Source organism: Podarcis liolepis (genome assembly GCF_965112155.1).
Source record: "Podarcis liolepis genome assembly, chromosome: 17".
NCBI classification, from domain to species: Eukaryota; Metazoa; Chordata; class Lepidosauria; order Squamata; family Lacertidae; genus Podarcis; species Podarcis liolepis.
The window spans coordinates 25209212-25233677 of NC_139571.1; positions in this window are offsets into that span (position 1 = coordinate 25209212).

The window sequence follows — 24466 nt, forward strand, 5'->3', positions numbered from 1 at the left end:
GAATGAAATGTACATAATTTTGATTATTTGGGAACAGTAGGTGTCACTGTAATCATTAAACTGAAAGTAAGTTTCTTCATAAAGTACATAGTTCCTTTTATATTCTCTATGGCCTGAGTTGATTTAAGAAGACCACCAGCTTGAGGGCCTTTATTTAGGCAATAAATATACATTTGTTCTTCATTTGTTTCATGAAGTCCATACACCGTTCTTCAAAGCAGAGCTTTGTGTAGTTAGCATGTTACTCTCCCTTAGTCTTTGGATTGCAATCTTGTGTCGCTGTTCATTCTACAGCTACTATCCATTTGTATTGTAGTTGTTGCAGTGGCGGCTCCAGAATAAAATATCGGCATGTGACACAGAAAGAGCAAAAGGCATTTCTGGAGAAGCCTGCTTTGTCCAATATATCAGGTTTCTGAAAGAAAACAGCAGTTATCAGTCAAATCAATGCTCCCATCCGAAACATATTTTCTCTGAAGTAAGTCCCTAATTTATTTTAACATAGGTATATTTCTTACAGGCTTATTTACATTTCCAGTCTATGATTTCATTATAAAGCCTATTATTATTATTATTATTATTATTATTATTATTATTATTATACCTTCCCTTCCTTCCAAAGTAGCCTATTGGCTGAGGGCCTTTATTTGGCATAAATGTTTGTTATTCCCTTTTTTAAATGAAGTCCAGACACCTTTCTTCAAGGTGCGGTTACATGCTGAAAGTACCTTTCCTTCAGGTGTGGTCCAGCAATGGAGAGGGAGGCTGGGGAGTAAACTAAGTTCATCGTCCCCCTTGGTTGCTGAGTATTTGCTTCTGCCTGGGCAGACTTATTTCTTCCTAATCATATGTGGGGAGGGAGGAATATTGCACTACCAGCAGTCGGTTGTGACTCGTGAGGGTAATAAGTGGGCTTTGAAAGCTGGGACGTTCCTGCTTCTGAGTTTCCCCTCATATTTTTAATAAGAGATTTGTGTCATGCTGATAACTTACTTAAGTAGAATGACAGCTACAGAAACATACAAAATTGCCTTGTATTGTTGACCCATCTAGTTCAGAATTGCTTACATGGACTGGACGAGGCCTTTCCAGGATGTCAGATAGGAGTATTTCCAAGCTTTACCTGAAAATGCTGAGGGTTGAAACTGAGAGTTTCTGTGTGCAAAGGACTTCCTCTGTCATTTTCTCTAGAAGTTAATTCTCCATCCCACGCTGCATGCTTGGCATGCATTAAAAAAAAGGTAAAGGACCCCTGACAGTTAAGTCCATTCGCAGACCACTCTGGGATTGTGGTGCTCATCTCGCTTTACAGGCCGAGGGAGCCTATGTTTGTCCGCTTCCACAGTTTTTCCGGGTCATGTGGCCAGCATGACTAAGCCACTTCAGGTGAAACAAGAGCAGTGCACGGAAACGTTGTTTACCATCCCGCCAGAGTGGTACCTATTTATCTACTTGCATTTTCAACATGCTTTCGAACTGCTAGGTTGGCAGGAGCTGGGACCAAGCAATGGGAGCTCACTCCGTTGTGGGGATTCAAACCACTGACCTTCTGGTTTTTTTGTTTTTTTTAAATAAAATAATATTTATTGTTTTTACAACAATTTAAACACTACAAAAAACAAAGAAAAAACAATACATTACAATACAAAGACACTACCTTACACTAAAACATTAAACTAACAAGACAAAACAAAAACAATTTAAAAACACATCAACAAAGAAAAGAAAATAAATAAATAAATTTATTTCCTGGCACTCAAGTGTCGGAAACGTATAACTGAATGCCTTGATGTGGGTTATCTGTGAGAGGTCTAGTACTGTGGCCCTACCTTATTTATGTACCCCGATGATGTTATAGTTTATAATTATTGTGTTTTATTTCTGACTATTGGTTGAATAAAGGATATTGATTGATTGATAAATAAATTTCAATGTCTTATCTTTCTTTCACATATTTCCACGACCTCCTCACACCTCCCTTTTTGTATTCCACTTCTATTAATTATTTCAGCAATTCCTTTCCATCTTCCCCTGTTTCCTGTCCTATAATTATAATAACACATTTCAACCTTATTTTTCTTTTAATACTCTATTAATCTATTTGTACTTAATTCCTTATAACCTTTCTACTAAAGCCGTATCACTTCATTCCAAACCACTGACCTTCTGATCGGCAAGCCCAAGAGGCTCAGTGGTTTAGACCACAGCACCACTTGCATCCCTTGGCATGCATTAGGAGTGACTAAAAGTTCCCTCACCTTCCCTCTGGTGATTTTCGTTTTGTCATTTCCTGTTTCTTGCCATGAGCATGCACAACCTAGAGAGTTCAGAAAATGTGAAGGTCATTTCACTCATTTGCTTCTGTGTACTGGACATGTATTTATTTTTTAATGACGATTTATAACCTGCTCGTCATTAAATAGTTCAATCCCATAGTGGGGAAACAATTAAAAAAATATATATACGGGGGAAAAATACTTTAAAAATAAATGCAAAAATTACAGAATGCATACCAACAAATCCCATAAATAGCAAACAAACAAACAGCTCTGTCATAAAACAAACTAAACTAAACAGCAACTGAATGTACTTTACTAAATGTAAAGTGCATATTTGGTTTGTTTGGTGCTTTTTGGCACTACTGAGGCATTGCTTTTCTGCAGTTGTCTGGAAGTAGAACTGGGACTTAATATTGTGCAATGTTCAGTGCTATTTTTTCTAGAAAAAGAGGTTCTGGAACTCTCCGTGAACGCCTCCATTGTTCTCTTATAATGGCAATGGTGTCCACCTGAGAGGTGCCAGAACTGAGTTCCAGCGAGTTCCGGCTGAAAAAAAGCCCTGGCAATGTTGCCCAGAAATTAGTGATGGACAAGCTCCCCTCGGCTCACATCAGATTGGCAAAGAAAGCAATTGAGCTATTTATTTCCAAATGGTTACATAGCTCAGTTCATTGCTGAACCAGTCTGGGCAGCTGTTCAAGGCAGACCTCAGCAAGGAAAGGATTCAGCTTTGAAGAGTAGGCCCAAGAAAATTTGGAGTCAGAGCCATCAGCCCAACTCTTGTGGGGGATCCTCTTGGCCAAAAGGTCTGGCTTTGCAAAGCAACAGATAATATCTGCATTGCTTTCATAGGGAGCTGAACTTGAGAGTTGGCCCTGGAGAAAATGGAGTACGAAGACCTTGGACTATGAGGGTTCCCTGCAAAGGAGGTCTTTGACCCCTCACTCTCAGATTTCCTGGAATCAGTTCTTTTGTTCCACGCTTCACCTAGCACCTTTGCTTCATACAGCCACCTAGCAAAGCAACAAATATTTCTCCAGGAGAGACCAGCAGGGAAGGGGCAGCAACATACACTGGGGGATATCTGGTAGGTAGGCTTTTGCCTCAAGTTCCTATTTCCCCGAGAGCAGCTCTTTAGCTGGGAAGTCTTCTTCAGCTCAGATCCAAAGGGCTTCAAGTGCTCACCCATCCTTTAGGGTGGTGCTCCTCAAACATGGGTCTCTAGCTGCTTTTGGACTACAATTCCCACCATCCCTGACCACTGGACTTGCTAGCAAGGGATGATGGGAGTTGTAGTCCAAAACTGCTGGAGGCCCAAGTTTGGGAAACACTGCTTTAGGGCAGGGGTCAGCAACGTTTTTCAGCTATGGGCCGGTCCACCGTCCCTCAGATCATGTAGTGGGCCAGATTATATTGGGGGGGGGGGAATAATGAACAAATCCCTATGCCCCACAAATAACCCAGAGCTGCATTTTAAATAAAAGGACACATTCAACTTATGTAAAAACATGCTGATTCCCAGACCTTCCATGGGCCGGATTGAGAAGGCGATTGGGCCATATCCGGCCCATGAACCTTAGGTTGCCTACCCCTGCTTTAGGGTGACCAATACAGTGGTGCCTCGCAAGACGAAATTAATTCGTTCCGCAAGTCTCTTCGTCTTGCGGTTTTTTCGTCTTGCGATGCACGGTTTCCCATAGGAATGCATTGAAAATCAATTAATGCGTTCCTAGGGAAACCGCCTTCAGACCAGGTCCGGGGACAGTCTGTCCCCGGACCTCTTCTGAAGGCTGGGGGGGGGGACAAGGGCTTTTCTTCCCACCCCCAGCATTTTAAAAAACCCTGGGACAGCGGAGGACTTCTCCGCTGTCCGGGGCGATTTAAAAGCCCCTGGGAAGGCAGGCAGGGGGGACAAAGACTTTCGCCCCCTGCCCGCCTTCAGAAGGTGTCCCCGCCCCCCCTCCCCACTTCGGAACAGCTTTCCGAAGTGGGGCGGCTGGGGCAGGTGTCCCCGCCCCCCCTCCCGACTTCGGAACAGCTTTCCGAAGTGGGGCGGCTGGGGCAGGTGTCCCCGCCCCCCCTCCCCACTTCGGAACAGCTTTCCGAAGTGGGGCGGCTGGGGCAGGTGTCCCCGCCCCCCCGCCCCACTTCGGAACAGCTTTCCGAAGTGGGGCGGCTGGGGCAGGTGTCCCCGCCCCCCCCGCCCCACTTCGGAACAGCTTTCCGAAGTGGGGCGGCTGGGGCAGGTGTCCCCGCCCCCCCTCCCCACTTCAGAACAGCTTTCCGAAGTGGGGCGGCTGGGGCAGGTGTCCCCGCCCCCCCTTCGGAACAGCGTTTTAAAATGCTGGGGGTCGGGAGCGAAGCGCTGCCGACCCCCAGCATTTTAAAACCTCCCCGGGACACGGGGAGATTTTAAAATGCTGGGGGTCGGCAGCGAACGCTCCCGACCCCCAGCATTTTAAAATCTCCCCGGGACAGAGACTTCTCTGCTGTCCCTTGGAGATTTTAAAATGCTGGGGGTTGGCAGCGAACGCTTCGCTCCCGCCCGCCAGCATTTTAAGATCGCCCGAGGCAGGCGCGGGGGGGGGGGAAGGCAGGCAGGGGGGAGCAAAGACTTTTGCCCCCCGCCGGCCTTCAGAAGAGCTCCTCTTCTGAAGGCCGGCTGTGGGCAAAAGTCTTTGCTCCCGACCGCCAGCATTTCCCTATGGGCTTTCGTCCTGCGATGCAAGCCCATAGGGAAATTCGTCTTGCGAAGCGCCTCCAAAACAGAAAACCCTTTCGTCTTGCGGGTTTTCCGTCTTGCGAGGCATTCGTCTTGCGGGGTACCACTGTACTAAGCTCCATTTCCAGTCCTTAGCTTGACCAGCAATGCTTGTTCTCATGGCCAAGATCCTTCTCTACTATTTACTCAGAATTAAACTCCATCAAAGCTGGGAGACAGCTTCACCTCACTGCTTCAGTGGCAATACATCCTGAGATGTGGCCCTGTGGGTTAAACCACAGAGCCTAGGACTTGTCGATCAGAAGGTTGGCGGTTCGAATCCCCGCAATGGGGTGAGCTCCCGTTGCTCTGTCCCTGCTCCTGCCAACCTAGCAGTTGGAAAGCACGTCAAAGAGCAAGTAGATAAATAGGTACTGCTCCGGCGGGAAGGTAAACAGCGTTTCCATGCGCTGCTCTGGTTTCCCCAGAAGCGGCTTAGTCATGCTGGCCACATGACCCAGAAGCTGTACGCTGGCTCCCTTGGCCAATAAAGTGAGATGAGCGCCGCAACCCCAGAGTCGGCCATGACTGGACCTAATGGTCAGGGGTCCCTTTACCTTTACCTTTATCAAAGCTGGAAGACAGCTTCACCTCACTGCTTCAGTGGCAATACATCCTGAGATATTGGAAATGACAGCTCAAGGAATATTGCGAAGGAAATTACTGCTCTTTTAATTAACTGCTCGTTTATTTGGGTGTAAACAAGTCCTGGAAATGGAGGACTAATGGGGGACAATCTGGGGATGTGTGTGGGAGACTGTGTAAGTTGCCCCTTAGACGCACCTTGGGTGAAACAGCCCCTGCAGATGAACCCCAAGCACAGCATTCTCTTTGGGGAGACAATAAAAACATAGCAGAAGTATCCTGCAAAGCAAGCAAGAAAGCCCAACTGCTATTCCTAGAATTGAAAAGCAAAGTGTTTGAACTGAGCCATGGCTAAAACCAGAAGCACCCAGATGCAGCGGCAAAGCTGGGAAAAGAGAGACAATTTCTCCTCGTTCTGCTTCGTGCTGGGCTCTAAGGTTAGCCAAATAATCCTTCCCCGGTTTTGACTTTTGTCAACTAGGCCTCTTCCAATTAAAACACAAAAAAACCTGAGGTTGCCTGAGAGACTCTCCGCAGGCAGCTTATTTCTCTCACATACAGGAGAGCTCCCATCAATCAGCCCCAGAGCTCCCTCTCATTTCTGCTGACTCCAACAACTGCTCAGCCGAGTCTCTGTGATAATGGGCCAACATCCAGCTCTGAGTGTGACTCACAAGTGACACGTCTCAAACGCCTTCAGAAAGGAACCTTGGATGCAGTGCAATTAACCTAATCTATTCTTCATGCAACTTTTCAGTTACAGACTCGGACATACACTCGGATATGAAACTCATTGCTCAAAAGTATATCCTCCTGAAATCTCAGGACTTACCGTATTTTTCGCTCTATAACACGCACCAGACCATAACACACATGTAGTTTTTAGAGAAGGAAAACAAGAAAAAAAATATTCTAAACGAAATAGTGGATATATGATTTTTGTGGTTCATGCTGTGGCCACAGACATGTGATCTGACAGTGAGTTTGGAGTAGCCCAATGCAAAAATCCTGAGGATCCATGTGGATCCATGCTTTGTAACCACGGAGGAGGGAAGGAAGGGGAACCATGGATCCTCTGCTCACGACTGCAGCAGATTCCCCCCGCCACCCGCAGGCATTCGCTCCATAACACGCACAGACATTTCCCCTTACTTTCTAGGAGGAAAAAAGTGAGTGTTATGGTGCAAAAAATACGGTAATTGCAGACAATCTGTGCAACATTTAGGGTGGAATTGCCTCACAGAAAGTAAAGAGAGGATTTAAGGCAAAAACTAGTCATCATTCTGTATTACGCTCCAGTACATAAATATCTTAAAATCTTGGTTATGTCTATTTCACTGAATCTTACAATCTCCAGTACTATATGAGTGTATACTTGATGTTCCCAAACTCCTCCTTTGGTTATTATCAGTAATGTCTGTTGCATCAATGTACTTCTTTACAGCTCCATGATATGGAGAGAGATTTGTCAAAGGTTATCCAGTGAACTTTAGGGCTGAGCAGAGATTTTTAATCCAAAAAGGGTCTCTTAATCCATGACATCTTAAAAAGCAGAGACATCACCTTGCCAACAAAGGTCCGTATAGTTAAAGCTATGGTTTTCCCAGTAGTGACGTATGGAAGTGAGAGCTGGACCATTAAGAAGGCTGATCGCCGAAGAATTGATGCTTTTGAATTATGATGCTGGAGGAGACTCTTGAGAGTCCCATGGACTGCAAGAAGATCAAACATATCCATTCTGAAGGAAATCAGCCCTGAGTGCTCACTGGAAGGACAGGTCCTGAAGCTGAGACTCCAATACTTTGGCTACCTCATGAGAAGAGAAGACTCCCTGGAAAAGACCTTGATGTTGGGAAAGATGGAGGGCACAAGGAGAAGGGGACGGTAGAGGATGAGATGGTTGGACAGTGTTCTCGAAGCTACCAGCATGAGTTTGACCAAACTGCGGGAGTCAGTGGAAGACAGGAGTGCCTGGTGTGTTCTGGTCCATGGGGTCATGAAGAGTCGGACACGACTAAATGACTAAACAACAACAACAACAATCCATGACATCACAGATGACTATTTGGTGGAGAGATTTCACTTCCTAATGTGTGTATTCAGGATAATAATAAAGAATCTGAATCTCCGTTACATGTCCTAGGAACTCTTGCACATTCTGTAGTTGCACTAGGAAACCTCAGGTCTGCAATTAAATCTGGCTAACAATATCACCCCAGGCTAACAATATCACCTTCCCTTACAGGGTGATTACACTTATACTGTAATAAAAACCCCAAAAGAAGTTTGAAGAAAGCAGCAGTTCCCAGACCAAACAGGAAGCACCTTTCATTTCTATTGTGAGAGATGGCTCTCTTCGTATCAATCAATCAATCAATCAATCAATCAATCAATCTTTATTGCGGTCAAAGACCAGGCAGCAAAATTAACAACAGCAACATACACTTCAGCTCTCTTAGTACTATTGGCACTAACTGAGGTGCTAGCATGTGATCTGGCATAGGTGCCGACTCCCTGGGGCCTGAGCACCCACAAAATTCTCCATGAAGGGCCTGGGCACCCACAACTTTCAGCACCAGGGCCATGCATGCTGCATGGCACCCACAGCCTTGGGCCCCCACAGTTGCAAGACCAAGATGGCACTCCTGTGATCTGGAGCTTCACAAGCTGGTCTGGCTATATACCTGTCAGGGAACTGCCATCGGAGCTAGAGGCAGAGGGAAGGCTCCAGAGGGATGGCGGAGAGGGTCCCAGTACGGAGAGAGGCAGCCCATCTGCTGGGGAAGGAAATCAGCGTAACACCAGTGGAGAAGGGGGGCAGATGGGGGAATTGGGGAGGAGGCTCCAAGACTCCTCGCCAGAGACCAGCGGGGAGAGCACGGGTACTCCCTTGCCCCCACCCTCCCTGGGCAGAAGACTTCCACGCAGGGAGAGTAGGAGGAGACTTGGCGTCAAACAACTTTTATGCTGGAAAAGGTTCAAGAAAAGCCCACTGACGGATTCTGCCAGCGACTGAGACAGTCACGATGCTGGAGGCTGTTCAATCAGAAAGGGTTTAACCAGGTAACCTCACCAGCAGTGGCGGCAACTTACGCACGAGCAACCCCTAAATCCATTACAATACCCTTGCTGCTTTGCTTGCTTGTTTTAAGGCTATCCATTCATCCTCCACAGCAATGCAGTACCCACCACCTATGTTTATTTGTTTGTTTGTTTGTTTGTTTGTTTAAGTCTGTCTCAACCCTGATGTCACATTCAGACTGTAAAGCTAGCCTCATCTCCTTATATAATAATAATATTACAATACCTTTTTATTTATATGCCACCCTTCTGATGGGGTTGCCCCAGCCACTCTGAGTGGTTTCCAACAGATTAAAACATCAAACACAGCAAAATATCAAACTATACAGGGCTGCCTTTGGAGGTTTTCTAAAGGTTATATAGTTACTCATCTTTTTGATGTCTTCTGATAGTCATATAGCTGTTTATCTGTTTGACGTTTGATGGGAGGGCATTCAGCAGAGCAGGTGCCACTACTGAGAAGGCCCTCTGCCTGATTCCCTGTAACCTCACTTCTTGCAGTGAGGGAACAGCCAGAAGGCCCTCGGAGCTGGACCTCAGTGTCTGGGCTGAACGATGGGGGTGGAGATGCTCCTTCAGGTATACAGGGCACCAGCACTTTAGGCACCAGGACTTTAAATTGTGCTCAGAAGCATGCATAAAACATAGGGATGGGATTATCATTACAATGCTGTTATCATTTTTATTTTTTTTAAAAAAGATACCTTATCTGGAAAAGCCACTGGTAAGTGGGAACAAGAGAGAGTTCATATTTTACCAGATCTTTCCACCACAGACATCTGCAAGCCACAGAATGACACTGAAACCCAGATCTCAGGAGATCTAGGAATTCTACACTACTAGTGCTTTTTTGCATGGCTTCAAGTTGCATTGGCTGCCATTTCAAAACACACATTTATTTAAAAAAACTAAATCACCTTTTTGCAGCCATCGTTCTCCATCTGCTGCTCCTTGAACTCTTCCTTTTTTAACTAAAAGGGCTCCTTCATCTTGTTCATTACATGGTCCCTGGTTGGCTGATGTCACAGCGCCACATAGGATGAAGTCATTGAAGACATACAAAGCCATCCTATTGTCTTCACTCTGAATGGGGGAGGGGGAGACATAGCCCCATTGCCCAGGCAACCAGGTCAACTCCCCTGTCTTTCCCTGCTCTTCTGGTAGCTTCATGGCCCACCTGTGTCATCTAGCAATGCTTTTCACCCTGCTTCACGTTTACTTCCTTGGAGTTACTATGACAAGCTGGAGATGTGCACCAGCTTATGTCCTGCCTTCCCTCACATCAGCTATATCCTTGCATATAGATTTGCAACTTTTTGTGGGGCAAACATTACTGAAAGGGGTGTCTTGGACACAGGGAAGGATATTCCCCTAACTTCCCCCTGTTCTAGGCTAATCACCAGCCAATATTTGGCCAAAAAGTTCAGCCCACAGAAGTAAAAATGGCGTAGGTGCCAGTTTCACAACACCACAGAATTAAATCAATTAGTCAAAGCCAGTTCTCAGCATTTTGTCACTCTCAATGTTCCATCAGATGCTAGATCACAAAGAAAGTGGCCTTGAGATGATGACATTTGTAACCCACCCATCTGACTGGGTTGGCCCAGCCACTCTGGGCAGCTTCCAGCATATACAAAAACATAATAAAACATTAAAAACTTCCCAATACAGGGCTGCCTTCAGATGTCTACTAAAGGTTGTATAGCTACTTATCTCCTTGACATCTCATGGAAGGGCATCTCACTGGGAGGGTGCCACTACCAAGAAGGCCCTCTGCCTGGTTCCCTGCAACTTCACTTCTCGTAGTGAGGGAACCAGTAGAAGAACCTTGGAGGTCGACCTCAGTGTCCGGGCTTGATGATGGGGGTGGAGACGCTCTGTCAGGAATACAGGGCAGAGGCTGTTTAGGGCTTTAAAAGTCAGCACCAGCACTTTGAATTGTACTCAGAAACATACTAGGAGCCAGTGTAGAACTTTCAGAACTGGTGTTATATGGTCCTGGCGGCTGCTCCCAGTCACTGGTCAGATGAAATTATGAAATTATGATTCTACATAGGTGGGGTTACCAGGGTGAGGGAGAAGGTTTAGCTCCCACTCCAATATAGTCTCCAAGCACTTCTCTTTCTTCCCTGTACCAGAATCATTGCCATCCACTTCTGTGGTGAAAAGGAAAATGTTTGGGAACATGGTTATTGTGAGGGTAAAACATTCTCTCTCATCCTCCAATACAGGCAGGGGCCGATATACTATAAAACTAAGGAAGCTTAAGCTTCAGGGACCCTAAATGCAGAGGTGACCCAGAAGTGATTTTCATCCACATTGCTTTTAAAAAATTGGGTCCACAATCCCAAAGTTTGAGAGTCAGTAGCATAGATGTTGTAAAAGCTGTTGCAAAGGGGCCCCCATACCAGCTCAAGTTTGAGGGTGCCCAAAGTGTAAGTCTGCAACTGCTAACAGGATTCCCCCACAAGGCTGCAATAGGACCCTGTGTGCAGACTGTACAGAGATATAGTGCATTCCTCAAAGGACCTTGCAACATAACTCCTCATGTATTATTTTCTTCATACATATGTGTGTACGTATCCTTGTACTAAGGATGGAGGAAAACTTCAGTTCAGTTTGCATTCTAATTTGTGCTCCCTGAAACAACATGGGTATCCTTCCAAATTAACAGTTGTCTGAATTTTGCAATGCAAAATTCTCTGATTAAAAATGTGTGCAAAAATGCATACGTTATGGGGAATGAATGCCTAAATATGCATATGTTGGTGAAAACAACATGCAAAAATGCATTCTAGAGGCAAAAATTGCTTGCCAAAATGTGTATATTATGAGCAATGTGCACTAAAATGCCAACAATTTTTTGTGAGGGCTTCTCTCTCTCTCTTTTTTTTTTTTAAATGCAAACCTATGCTGAAATTTCAGGAGCTGAAGTTCAGACTGGGAAACAGAGAAATTGGAATTGACGGATTCATCCATCCCTCACTTGGAGCCAAAGTTCATAGTTTAGTAATTATTTATTGTAATTGTTAAGAATGAATTTCTGTTTAATTATTATTTGCTGATATTTTGAGAGTTCATTTTATTGTGTACTATTATATTCTAATATATTATTGAATATCACTCTATTTGATATAAATTGTTCCACTGTATTGTGGCTTTTTGTGTTGGGTCAGATTATTTTAAGGTGTGTGTCCTTTTCTGTATATTTTGTGTATACACAAATTAATTTGTAAATTTAAAATGATGTGAAAATGAAATGAAACGCACCGTAACTTATGGAAAAACTTCATGAAATCATGCAGTGGATCCAATCCATGGTCTGTAATAGAAAGGCAACAATGTATTATTTTACTAGTATACATTTACCATCATGTACACCCTTCATAGTGTACACAGAGGGAATTAGCAACAGAGATGAGGTGCAGAACTAGGTCACTGAGCATTTCCTGTAGGTTTCGAAACACTGACCCAGATACTAATCTGTTGAATTCTACTACAAATCCTTGCTAGTTTAAGCATATTTTCACAGAATTAGCAAACAGAAATTGGCACTCAATTTCTCCCATTTCTTTTCTTGAGTCAACAGCAGTAAATCGACAAGCCAAAACGAAACAGTTCCACATTATAAAAGAGGAAAGTGCCCCTTGGAGACTCAAGAAACCCCATAAAATGTAGTAAATGAGCCTCTACTTTTGCTATATTTCAAATTCTTTGGATTAATGTTGACCCCCATTTATTGGCATCCAGCAGAGAAATGGAGGGATATTGTTTGGAAACGCTTTTGGAGCAGCTTAACAATGTTGAGACAGCATTAATTGTGTTTCTTTTTCTTTTGCTGTTTTTTTGTAGGGAGATTTTCACCTTTCTCAGAGTCTGTAACTTTTTGGCATTGTCCCAGGTGAAATTACTAGAACCGCATAACCCAAGCTTTTTTTAAGGGTTCAGTCAAAGTTTTGTAAATCACACCCATCCAGGCTTGTCAAGCATGAGACAGCAGTAGATCAGAATTATCAACATCACACAATATAAGCCATGAAAAAAAATTATAAGGATGGACTTGCATGTTCACAATATGCACCAAAGGTCACTTTGCATACAGGTTAATGTTCAGAGCTGTTAGTTACTGCTAGCTAGTCATTTTCTTACATTTCTACCCCACTTTTATTTTGTCATGGAACCCAAAGTGCATGTTGTTCCACATGATATATTTATGGATAATGAGGTATTTCAAAACTTAAGGACTTAATTTTCACTTCTGTTTCTTTGCAGAAAACAGGGAGAGCATTCTGAAAGACAGTGGTTTATCCTGGATCCTAGACAAGTCAATTGAAAAATTGGGGGTTTTTTGGCCAACAGCTTTGGGGTTTGTCTAAAACAGGCATAGGCAAACTCGGCCCTCCAGATGTTTTGGGACTACAACTCCCATCATCCCTAGCTAACAGGACCAGTGGTCAGGGATGATGGGAATTGTAGTCCCAAAACAACTGGAGGGCTGAGTTTGCCTATGCCTGGTCTAAAAAAAGCTCAATATTAAGCAAGGCACATTCCACCATTGTGCTAGAATGGATAAAAGTTGGAGTCAAACTTTTGTATTTCTAAATCCAAAAACTTACCGCAGCGAGACAAATGTCCCTTTAAAAAAATGTAGCCATTTACAGAGGAACAGCAATTTATAGAATTGCCTGTGAAAGCCAAGTATATGACAGGTCACAAAATGGTAAGGTACATTTTATGCAGAACGATATTGCTAAAATAATAAATAAATCTTCCATCAGCAAATACTTAAGGCATTGCTAAGCATAAAGTCAGCGTGTTATGTATTACAAATTGTACTGCACTTCTCGGAAGGGCATCAAAACTGTGACTCAAGCCTCAGAGACCTTTAGAGACTGAGCACATAAGTCAGCAGAGATAAGAACTCTTTGCAACAGAGGCCTTCATGCTCCATCCCTTGAACATGGGTCGGGGACTGCCGCCTCCAGCTGGGCACGGGGCTGCCTTTCTAGGCCACCTCATAGCAGCAACAGGAGGGAGTTGCCCCCGTCTCCACCTGCAGCTTCTTCTTGTTTGATGTTTTATCGTGTTTTTAATATTCTGATGGGAGCAGCCCATAGTGGCTGGGGAAACCCAGCCAGATGGGCGGGGTATAAATATTAACAAATTCCTCCTCCTCCTCCTCCTCCTCCTCCTCCTCCTCCTCCTCCTCCTCCTCCTCCTCTTCCTCCCTGCCCAATACCTCATCACACACCCCCTCCAGGTATCCTGAACATTCTGGCATGACTTTGGTCCCACATTTAGCCCTTCCCTCGGAGCAGGTGGGTGATGTGTCCCCAGTTCTCCTTCATTCAACTTTCACTCAACTTTTACACTTAAAAAACAACAACTCAACAACTCTGGCAGTGTCAGAAATTTTACTTTTTGAAATATGGCAAGCCTAGCTGATACACCTCAATAGGAACAACTAAAGAAAAAGTCCATTGACTTCCATATAGCACCATATAGGGTTCCATTTATTGGTCCCACTAAAGTGTGTCCCTAGACCACTTGAGCGGTTGCTGTCGTGTTGTGAACTGCTTTGAGCACATTCCTGTGGGAAAGCGCCATCCGAATTGAAATAATAAATGATGTATGGGTGATATACCACACCAGTAAAATTGGAAAAAATGTATAAAACAGAACAAAAAAACTGTTGGAGATGTAAAGAAGGGGAAGGTACATTTTACCATATGTGGTGGGATTGCAAGATTATTGGTTGTTTTTTTAAAAAAAGGAAAATGATATAGAATGAATTGAAAAAAATGTTTAAAATAACATTTGTTAAAAAACCATAAGCTTTTTCGTTGGGTATTTTGGGACAAGAGCTGCCGAAAGAAAAACAGACATTATTTATGTATGCTACAACAGCAGCAAGAATGTTAATAGCACAAAATTGGAAGACCGGAAAAGTACCATCCAAAGAACAATGGCAAGAAAAGTTGAAGAATTATGCAGAGTTAGCAAAATTAACGGACAAATTGAGTGAAAAGGACAATAGTGACTGAAAAAGTATGGGAAACCTTTACAGCATATTTGCAGAAACAACAACAAAAAATGAACTCACTGGCAGGATTTAAATAAACATTTACAATTTTATTTACAGAGAACAAGAAATATAACAATGGGAAAACATAGTATCATATATAAACAGTAGATTGTACCATTTGATGTAACAAACCAGAAATGAATGTTGAGGGAAGTCAACAGGTAGGGGGGAAATTGGAAAATGAATGTTTAGTAATGATGATGGATATTTGTTGCAAAAAAGAAAATCAATTTAAAAATTTTTTTCCCAAAAGAAATAGTAAATAAATAATACACACACCTTATTTCGTGAGCCCCACTCCTGGGACAAAGTAGATTCCTGTGCTTTTGACGTAAAGATTTCCATATCCCGCCATTGCCCATGTGACTGGAGAACGTACACCTGCAGATCAGCCCAAATGATGCCCAGGGCTGCTTTGGGCACAAGAAAACCCACCCAGTCGAGCAGTTGCATTGTGACATTAGACAGGAATGTCTGCATGAGAGCAGCAGCATCAGGAAAAGGGAGACTAAAGAAAGGAGGGAATATTCTGATTCAGCAACAAATGTAGTTAAACTCAAGGGTGCTAAGCACATGTTTTAGAGAGCTCTGCTTGTTGGCAGCACTCCATCCTTGATCTTTGGATAGGAACGGGGCAGTGTACAATAGAAGCTCTTCTTTTTCATGCTGGTGCAGCTGCTTCGCTTTGTCAAGCAGCCACTGAATTGAAAGGCAGCCCCCTCGTCTATGAAGCCCGTCCATCTTTCAAGGCAAGCAGATCTTCCATTACATCCAAGAAGTCAGTTTTGAGAGTAACTATCGTATTTTTTGCTCTATAAGACACACCAGACCATAAGACACACCTAGTTTTTGGAGGAGGAAAACAAGAAAAAAAATATTCTGAATCTCAGAAGCCAGAACAGCAAGAGAGATTGCTGCGCAGTGAAAGCAGCAATCCCTCTTGCTGTTCTGGCTTCTGGAATAGTTGCGCAGCCTGCATTCGCTCCATAAGACGCACACACATTTCCCCTTACTTTTTAGGAGGGAAAAAGTGAGTCTTATAGAGCAAAAAATATGGTAACTGATATCCAGGGGTACCAGACGTTTAAAAAAAGATGTCACACAAAGGTGAAGAAAAAGGCATCCAGGATAATCAAGGCCTTGGAGTGCTTACCCTGTGGGAAAGAAAGGCTACAGTATTTGGGGCTTTTTTAATTTAGGAAAATGTGAGTAAGGTGGGAGGGGGAGACACAACAAAAGTTTATAACATTATGCTTTGTTTGGAAACGGTAGGAAGCAGTAAGTTCCCTCTCTCTCTCTCTCTCTCTCTCTCTCTCTCTCTCTCTCTCTCCCTCTCTCTCTCCCTCCCTCTCACAGAACACAAGATCTCAAGGCCATGTAATGCATGGCAAGAGATTCAGGATTGACAAAAGAAAGCATTTCATATGATGGATGGACAGATGGATCAGAACAACATTGGTCCTTTCTGCCTTCTGTCCATCGTGTGAATCTAGGTAAAAGGTAAAGATAAAGGACCCCTGGATGGTTAAATCCAGTCAAAGGCGACTATGGGGTGCGGCGCTCATCTCGATTTCAGGCTGAGGGAGCCAGCGTTTGTCCACAGACAGCTTTTCAGGCCATGTGGCCACTTCTGGTGCAACTGGACACCTTGATGGAAACCAGAGCAGCGCACAGAAAAGCCGTTTACCTTCCCGCTGGAGCGGTACCTTTTTATCTACTTGCACTTTGATGTGCTTTTGAACTGCTAGGTTGGCAGGAGCTGGGACCGAACAACGGGAGCTCACCCCGTCACGGGGATTTGAACCGCTGACCTTCCAATCGGCAAGCCCAAGAGGTTCAGTGGTTTAGACCACAGTGCCTAGAGGGATCAGGGAGTCTATGTGCATTCCTGACCAGTCTTCAGGTGTTGCCCCTGGGTATGACTAGCATTACATACAACCTTTGTTTTCTCAGTGGGGTTTTTTGGGTTTTTTAAAATAGAAAATTTCAGGTTATTGTCTTCAGAAATTTGGATATCTTTAAATGACCCCAAAGGAGATTTTGGATAAAAATGCCCCACTATCTGTTTCTAGCAGAAGTGAAATTTTAACAAGCTTGTGAGTTTTTTTGATGAAGGAAAAGCAAAAGACCACATTTAAGAACACGGCAACTTAATTAATACACAACCATTCCAAAGGAAAGGAGCTGGCAAGCGACCTACCGAGAGAAGGCAGAAAGCGAGAGCCTGAAGGAAATGCTGCTTCATTTGAACCACTAAATCTAAAATACAGAAATACAGCAGCTAGCCAAAGGAAAATTAAGGAAATTAATTGGTGGGTTTGGTATTTTGTTTTGTTTTTAGTAATTTGACTAAGGAGCTTTATGTCTTCACAGCTGAAGAATTCAGACATGAAAAACTATCGTTTGTACAGGCTGTCCTGAGAGCTGGACGCAACCTAATTAAATGAGGTGTCACCTAGTCAGTGTTAAAGAAATATTAGATGCTCTTTGCCAGCAAATGTGCATATTCTTTATGGTGCACTCTGAAAGAAGGACCACTCTGTTCCTAATTAACAAGCAGCTAGCACAACCTTGCAAAGATCCACATAGTTGCATTACATAGCTCCACTGAGTGCCGGGGCAGCAGGTTTTCTTCCCATCTAATTTACACTACCAAATTCAGGAGGACACATTGCAAAGAATGGTGTATTTCATAAGGCTGCACTTTGAGAATCTTCTCTCTGCAAAGCTCCCCAAACTGTTTGAGGGATACAAATTATACACTGCTAGGCATATGCTTAAGATGCTTAAGGGATGTGGGTGGCGCTGTGGTATAAACCACTGAGCCTCTTGGGCTTGCCGATTGGAAGGTCGGAGGTTCATATCCCCGCGACAGGGTGAGCTCCCATTGCTCGGTCCCAGCTCCTGCCAACCTAGCTGTTCGAAAGCACGTCAAAGTGCAAGTAGATAAATAGGTACCGCTCTGGTGGGAAGGTAAACGGCATTTCTGTGCGCTGCTCTCATTTTGCCAGAAGCGGCTTAGTTATGCTGGCCACATGACCCGGAAAAACTGTCTGCGGACAAACGTCAGCTCCCTTGGCCAGGAAATTGAGATGAATGCAGCAACCCCAGAGTCGTTCGTGTCTGGACTTAACTGTCAGGGGTCCTTTACCTTCACCTTTTTAGGCATATATGCTTAAGATATTCTATTTGAACTTGCATCATATATCTACACCACTGATTCACACATAAGTGGAGATCACTCAAGCTGCCATCTGTTTTTAACTCACAGCTGACAATGTGAACTGATTCCATTGTAAAGCATTGCATTTTGGGACATGGAATTTCTGCCATGTTTGATCTGTGATCCTTCATTCACATGTGCCACTCACCACATAATGTAGTACTGCACTTCAAGGCACGGGCCAGGATTGGCTACAGCTTCCAGTTCAGTGCAAACTCAGTGACACACACTCAGAGAGAGGGGGGGGGAGAGAGGGGAGGAGAGAGGGGGAGAGAGAGAGAGAGAGTTGCCCCATCATATACTGTGAAATGGTTCTGAAACTTATCTGCAGATATTTGAAACAGAAACATTAAACACAAGTTACACTACACAGACATGGAAGTCAAGAAGGCATGCTTCTTACAGATTTAATTCAACAACCCACTGATAGCCAACTGCAATGGGTCCATTTTTAGCACAGGACAAAGGTGTTTTATGTGGGCCAAGCCAAACAGCATCTGTTGGAACAGTGCTAAGGAAAATTACCAGATTTATACAGGTCTTGTTCCTATCCCTTAAACACCAACCTCACACAGACTGTTCCTCATCAATTTAATTTCAACACCTAGAAGAGAAACAAGCCACCTGCTGTATTTCAAAGATTGTTAGTAGAGGCAAATTATCAGGGCTATTTGCAAACGCTAACTTTTTGTTTTGTCTGCCATGATAGTCAATTGCATGTCCCTAGTAAGACCATGATCAAGACGTGATGGACATAAGAATCTCCTATCCTATGTAAACTTACCTAATCCTTCCTAAGCCACTTAAACTAGTGATCCTTGGTATATCTAGACCAGGGCTTCTCAAACTTGGGTCTCCAGATGTTGTTGGACTACAACTCACATCATCCCTACCTAGCAGAACCAGTGGTTAGGGATGATGGGAACTGTGAAATGGTTCTGAGTTCCCAAACTGAGTTTGGGAAACCGTGATCTAGAGGACATAACCACCACAAATGAATCCTTGACTGGATGAAGAAATTTATTTGGCTTTTACCTACTACCCATCAATTTTATTGGATAGTCAAAAGAGGGAGAATAATTTCACTTTCTGTACATTTGCCACACGACTCATAGTTCCCCCATATCCTGATTTAGTATTTATAGAAAAATAGCATCAGCCCTATTTCTTCTCAAGTTGACTCACTGCCTGAACAGTGCCAGTACTTTTGTGCAGCCTGAAGTCCTACTGTATTAGTGAAACAAGCTTCACTCTTAATTTGGATCTATTTGCTGCATTAACTGGCTTCCACCAGACATTTCTAAATTATTAAGATGAGTAATATATGGACACTACTCTGATTAATACAAAGGTACATTCACAAACATTAATAACTCTCTGGCTGTCTCCTCTTGGACACACAATGTGTTATATTCAGGCCCTTAGGTATTCAGCCTTCCTACTTTGGTAAGACTAGTAGCAACCCTACTTCAGGCCTGTGTTAAAGGAATGATGGGAATTGTGAAATGGTTCTGAGTTCCCAAACTGAGTTTGGGAAACCATGATCTAGAGGAAATAACCACCATAAATGAATCCTTGACTTAAGGAATAAATTTCATTCAGTTTCCTTCATATACAGTAGGACTTCGGGCTGGCCAACACAGCCTGTACAAAAGTACTGGCACCGTTCAGGCAGTGAGCAAACTTGAGAAAAAGTTTCCTCGCAACAGTGTAAAGGAAACTTAGCAACAACGAGTAGCAGGCTGCCAGGGGAGCTGTGTATAATTATGCTCATAAACCAGTTAAGTTATCAAAACATCACCATCAGCATCATTGTACCCTGCCCATCTAACTGGGTTGCTCCAGCCACTCTGGGCAGCTTCCAGCATATACGAAAACAAAACATAAAACATAAAAAACTTTCCTATACCAGACTGCCTTCAGATGTCTTCTAAAGGTTGTATAGTTTTTTAATCTCCTTGACATTTGATGAGAGCCGTTCCACGGGGTGGACACCATTGCCAATAAGGCCCTCTGCCTGTTTCCCTGTAACTTCACTTCTTGCAGGGAGGGAACTGCTAGGAAGCCCTCAGAGGTGGACCCTCAGTGTCTGGGCTGAATGATGGGGGTGGAGATGCTCCTTCAGGCATACAGAGCCAAGGCCGTCTATGGAACCTATATTCAATTGCCAAACAACACACATAAAAATACTGCAGCAAAATCAATGATCCAGGCTATCTTTAACTTGCTACTATTACTGCATCAGCACACTGATGGGAGTTGTAGTCCAGAACACCTGGACAGCGCCAGCTGGAAAGCTGTCCTGAGAAAATGGTAATCTAACCTGCTCATCCCGCCTGTTGAGTACAATGGGGGAGAGAAGAGGAATTACAATGCAATTCCCTAAACGAATTCACTTCCTTTGCAAAATGGCCTCTCCAGATGTCCAAAAGAACTTGTAATATAACTGACTTAGAAATGATGATCAAGCAAGGAAACCACACAGCTCTTCAAAGGAGGTGGGAAAGTTTTCACCAATGATACAGAACTAGAGAACTAATAAAGAAATGCCAGCAAGTCTGAAAGGATATTTCCTTAAATGAAAGCCTATAATTCACATTCCTTGTGCTCACAACAGTGTAGAGGAAACTTAGCAACAACGGGTAGCAGCCTGCCAGACTTAATGGGTGGTAAACCCTTGTTTGAATTATGACCTATTTAACAGTACAGGGAGCAGAACACTGCATGTGGGTCAGCTGGATGGAATACACAATGCAGTTAGGATCCAAAACTGTAGGTACTTTCCAGAGCACACACATAGGTCTAGTATGCAGAAGCTACCACATCGTTTTGGCTCTAGACTCAGACTCTAGTGCAACAAGGGATGGGGAAGACATGGGAAAAGAATGAAGCCCAGGAATACTTACCCTTCCAGAGACTCCCCAGGGGGAAAAGAAGAGCCCCAGAAGTCAGTCTTTCTGATATCTGTTTTACCTGACAGACTAACTCCTACTCCAATCCAAGGAAGGCACCTCATGGCGAGGGCTCCCCATCACTGTCACCCTACAAACAGTTGAACCAGGAGGCTCCCTAGCCCTGCCAGAGCCAAGGCAGGAGGCATAAATGACAACACCTTTACAACAGGTTTCCTGGGTGGCCCAACGCACAGCCTGAGGGCTTCATGGAGCCCTAAAGGTCTATTTTGGAAGCCCTTGGCAACATTTGACATGCCCCCCTCTGCCCTCATGCTGCCTTCCCAAAGCCGGGCAAGCAAGGGTCCTGGAGTTCTCTTGCTTCCTTCCCAGTCTAGTTAGCACTTTCCCAGCTTTGGAAAGGAGGTGGGAGGGCTCCAGGACCCTGCTCATTTGGCTAGCTTTGGGAAGGTAGTGCAAGGACTGGAGAGGGCATCCAATTTTGGCCTCACTCTCCCCTCCCCCTGCGTGAGAAGACAGTGTGCACCCCGCAGGTTCTCTTGTGGCCCACTTGATCGGAAAGTTGGACTACCCTGTTCTAGCTTGTTGCCTCTGAGGCTTGTACCACAGGGAGCTGACCAGGGTCCTGATCCCTTGCGATTGCCCTGTTCTGCCCTCTGGTCAAACCTTGCCAGGAACTCTTTGGCCCAGAAAGTGAAACTCGTTCATTCCAATGGTCTGGCAGGTCAGCCTTTCTCCACTGGAAGTGGAACTGAGTGTTGTAAGTCATTGTGGAACAGCTCTATGCAGTCATGACCATGTCGATAAAGATGCTTTGTCCCCACAGCATTTCAAGAAATGCTGGGATATCCCCCCCCCCCCAAGTCCAGAATTTTTAGTGAGTGAGGCAGACATTCAGTATAAATATTGAATATCTGCTCTACTTCCTCCCCACCCCCTTCTCCTATCTCAAAATCCTTGGAACATGAGTACATGTCGGAATCAGTGGCATTGAGCCATTCAGTGTTTAACTTCCTGCTCCCCCAGAACCCATCTACAGACACCTGTAAGAAAAGGTTAATATCAACAGCTCTGTGGCTTCTGAGACACAAACAGAGGTATGCACTGTAGTTGCTAAAGCAGTATCCCATGACAGAAAAATCCTACAGTCCCTACTTCTTTAGATGCATTCTAGCAGCTCTTCCATATGTTCACCATATGAACATCCTTATTAAGACCAGCAAAGAGAGATTCTCCTGCTCTGAGACGTTTGTGCAAATCACAGAGTAGTCTTATGATGACCATGGATTTTTCTACTAGAGCTTTCTTCATCCTTCCTGAAAAGGAGAATGGTCCAAAAGAGCATTTAGTAACACCTACCTATTGCATCAGAGAAGAAACTTGGCAGTCCCGAGCTTGGTGGCTTCATTGTTCCACTGACATTGGGGATGTTGCACAGCTATCTGGCTGGCAGCTTCCTGGCATGTAGTCTTGACAATGGTATGGAGCACATGTGCATGCTACTTCTTGAGCAGAGAGTTCATTGTGCCAAACAAGGTCTACCAGCTGTATTGCCTTGCCATCCTCCTAGCTCACTCTCATTTTGAGTCTCATAGGAAAAGCAGCTGGCAGCAGCTGTTAAGCAAATATATCACGGGAGTGACATGGAGGGTCTTTTGTAGATATACACAAGAAATCTGCTTTTCATTTTCAGCACCAGCAGTAATGTTGTTGCACTACTCAAACAGCTAGAGTTTTGGTGCCACACTATCATCCGTCATAAAATCCCATTTTTTGACACTGCATGTCTGTAAATAGGTGTCAAACTTTAGCCATAGTAGTTAGCCGCTAAGAAACCAGCTAATTTGGTGCATCTTTTATAAAATACATACTTTACACACAGAGAAACATTTTCTCATGCATTGTCCCTACATACAAAGATTGAAAATACTAGCAGTTATCTGATTCTGAGTTTCTGAAATTTAAAACTTTCCTTGTCCAGAAAGTCTGACACATGATGCTTTGAGCTGAATTGGATTAAGACATAGTTAAATTATGTTCTGGTAGCATCCACTATGTTTGCTATCAGAAACTAATCAGAAGGCAGGGACATTGTGTTATGAATATTTCTAAAATGCCTACGTATCTGCTGAATTATGGATAATAAAAGGTAAAAAAAGGGACACGGGTGGTGCTGTGATCTAAACCACTGAGCCTGGGCTTGCTGATCGGAAAGTTGGTGGTTCGAATCCCCGCAATGGGGTGAGCTCCCATTGCTCTGTCCCAGCTCCTGCCAACCTAGCAGTTTGAAAGCACACCAGTGCAAGTAGATAAATAGATACTGCTGCGGCAGGAAGGTAAAAGGTATTTCTGCATACTCTGGCTTCCATCACAGTGTCCCGTTGCACTAGAAGTGGTTTAGTCTTGCTGGCCACATGACCCGGAAAACTGTCTGCAGACAAACACTGGCTCCCTTGGCCTGAAAACGAGATGAGTGCCACAACCCCATAGTTGCCTTTGACTGGACTTAACCGTCCAGGGGTCCTTTACCTTTATGTATGGATAATAAACATTATGGGCACTACCCAATCAGAATGAAGCACTTCTTAATCCTCTTGAATTCATTTTTTTTAAAAAAACGATATTTATTAAAGTTTCAAAGAAAAAAATTACATAAATAAAAAGAGAAGAAAAAAAGACAGAAATAAGAATAAAAGAAAAATACAAAATAAAATAAAAAACACTTAAAGAAATACATCAATCTTTCCACCTTACATTCATTTCCTTGCTTCCCTGACCTCCTCACACCTCCCTTTTTTGTATTCCAATTCAGTTAGTTAATTCAGCAATTTATTTCCCTCTTTGTTTTTATCTTAATCCTTTAACTTAATATATTATAACTTTGGATTCTCACCTGTTAATAATCCATTTTTACATACACCTTTATAACATTGCTGCTTAAACCACTTAACTTCATTCTGACATCATTCTAACATTCATTAATTTTGCAATATTTCTGTAAATAATATTTAAATTTCTTCCAATCTTCTTCCACCGACTCTTCTCCCTGGTCTCGGATTCTGCCAGTCATTTCCACCATTAATCCTCTTGAATTCAAACAAACAAACAAACAAACTCAAATGAAGAGTTAACTTTCACCACTGAAATCAATAAGATTTCAGTCTGCATAATGCCTTTATTGATGGAGAGTGCTTGGGGAAAGTGGTATAGATAAGCTTCACTAGGAAAAGTTGGGTACCTACTGGTTTCTGTGTGCAGATTTGGCCTCATCCTGCTGAAACAATAAAGGGGGTTTGTGACAATCCCTTTTCTGGATGACGGCATCTTTTACAAGATGTCAGAAATCCAAATGAGGTGCATGCAAACACACACACCACCAGGTTTTGAAGCTATATACTATTTCACCTTTCTTCATCAGTTACTCTTTCTGACATACTTGTAAATGAGTATTAAGCAGATCTCGCCTCCAATATCCACTACTGGGAGTTTCAGGAAAAGGTGAAATTCCAAAGGAAAAATGACAAGGAGCTTCTACAGCAT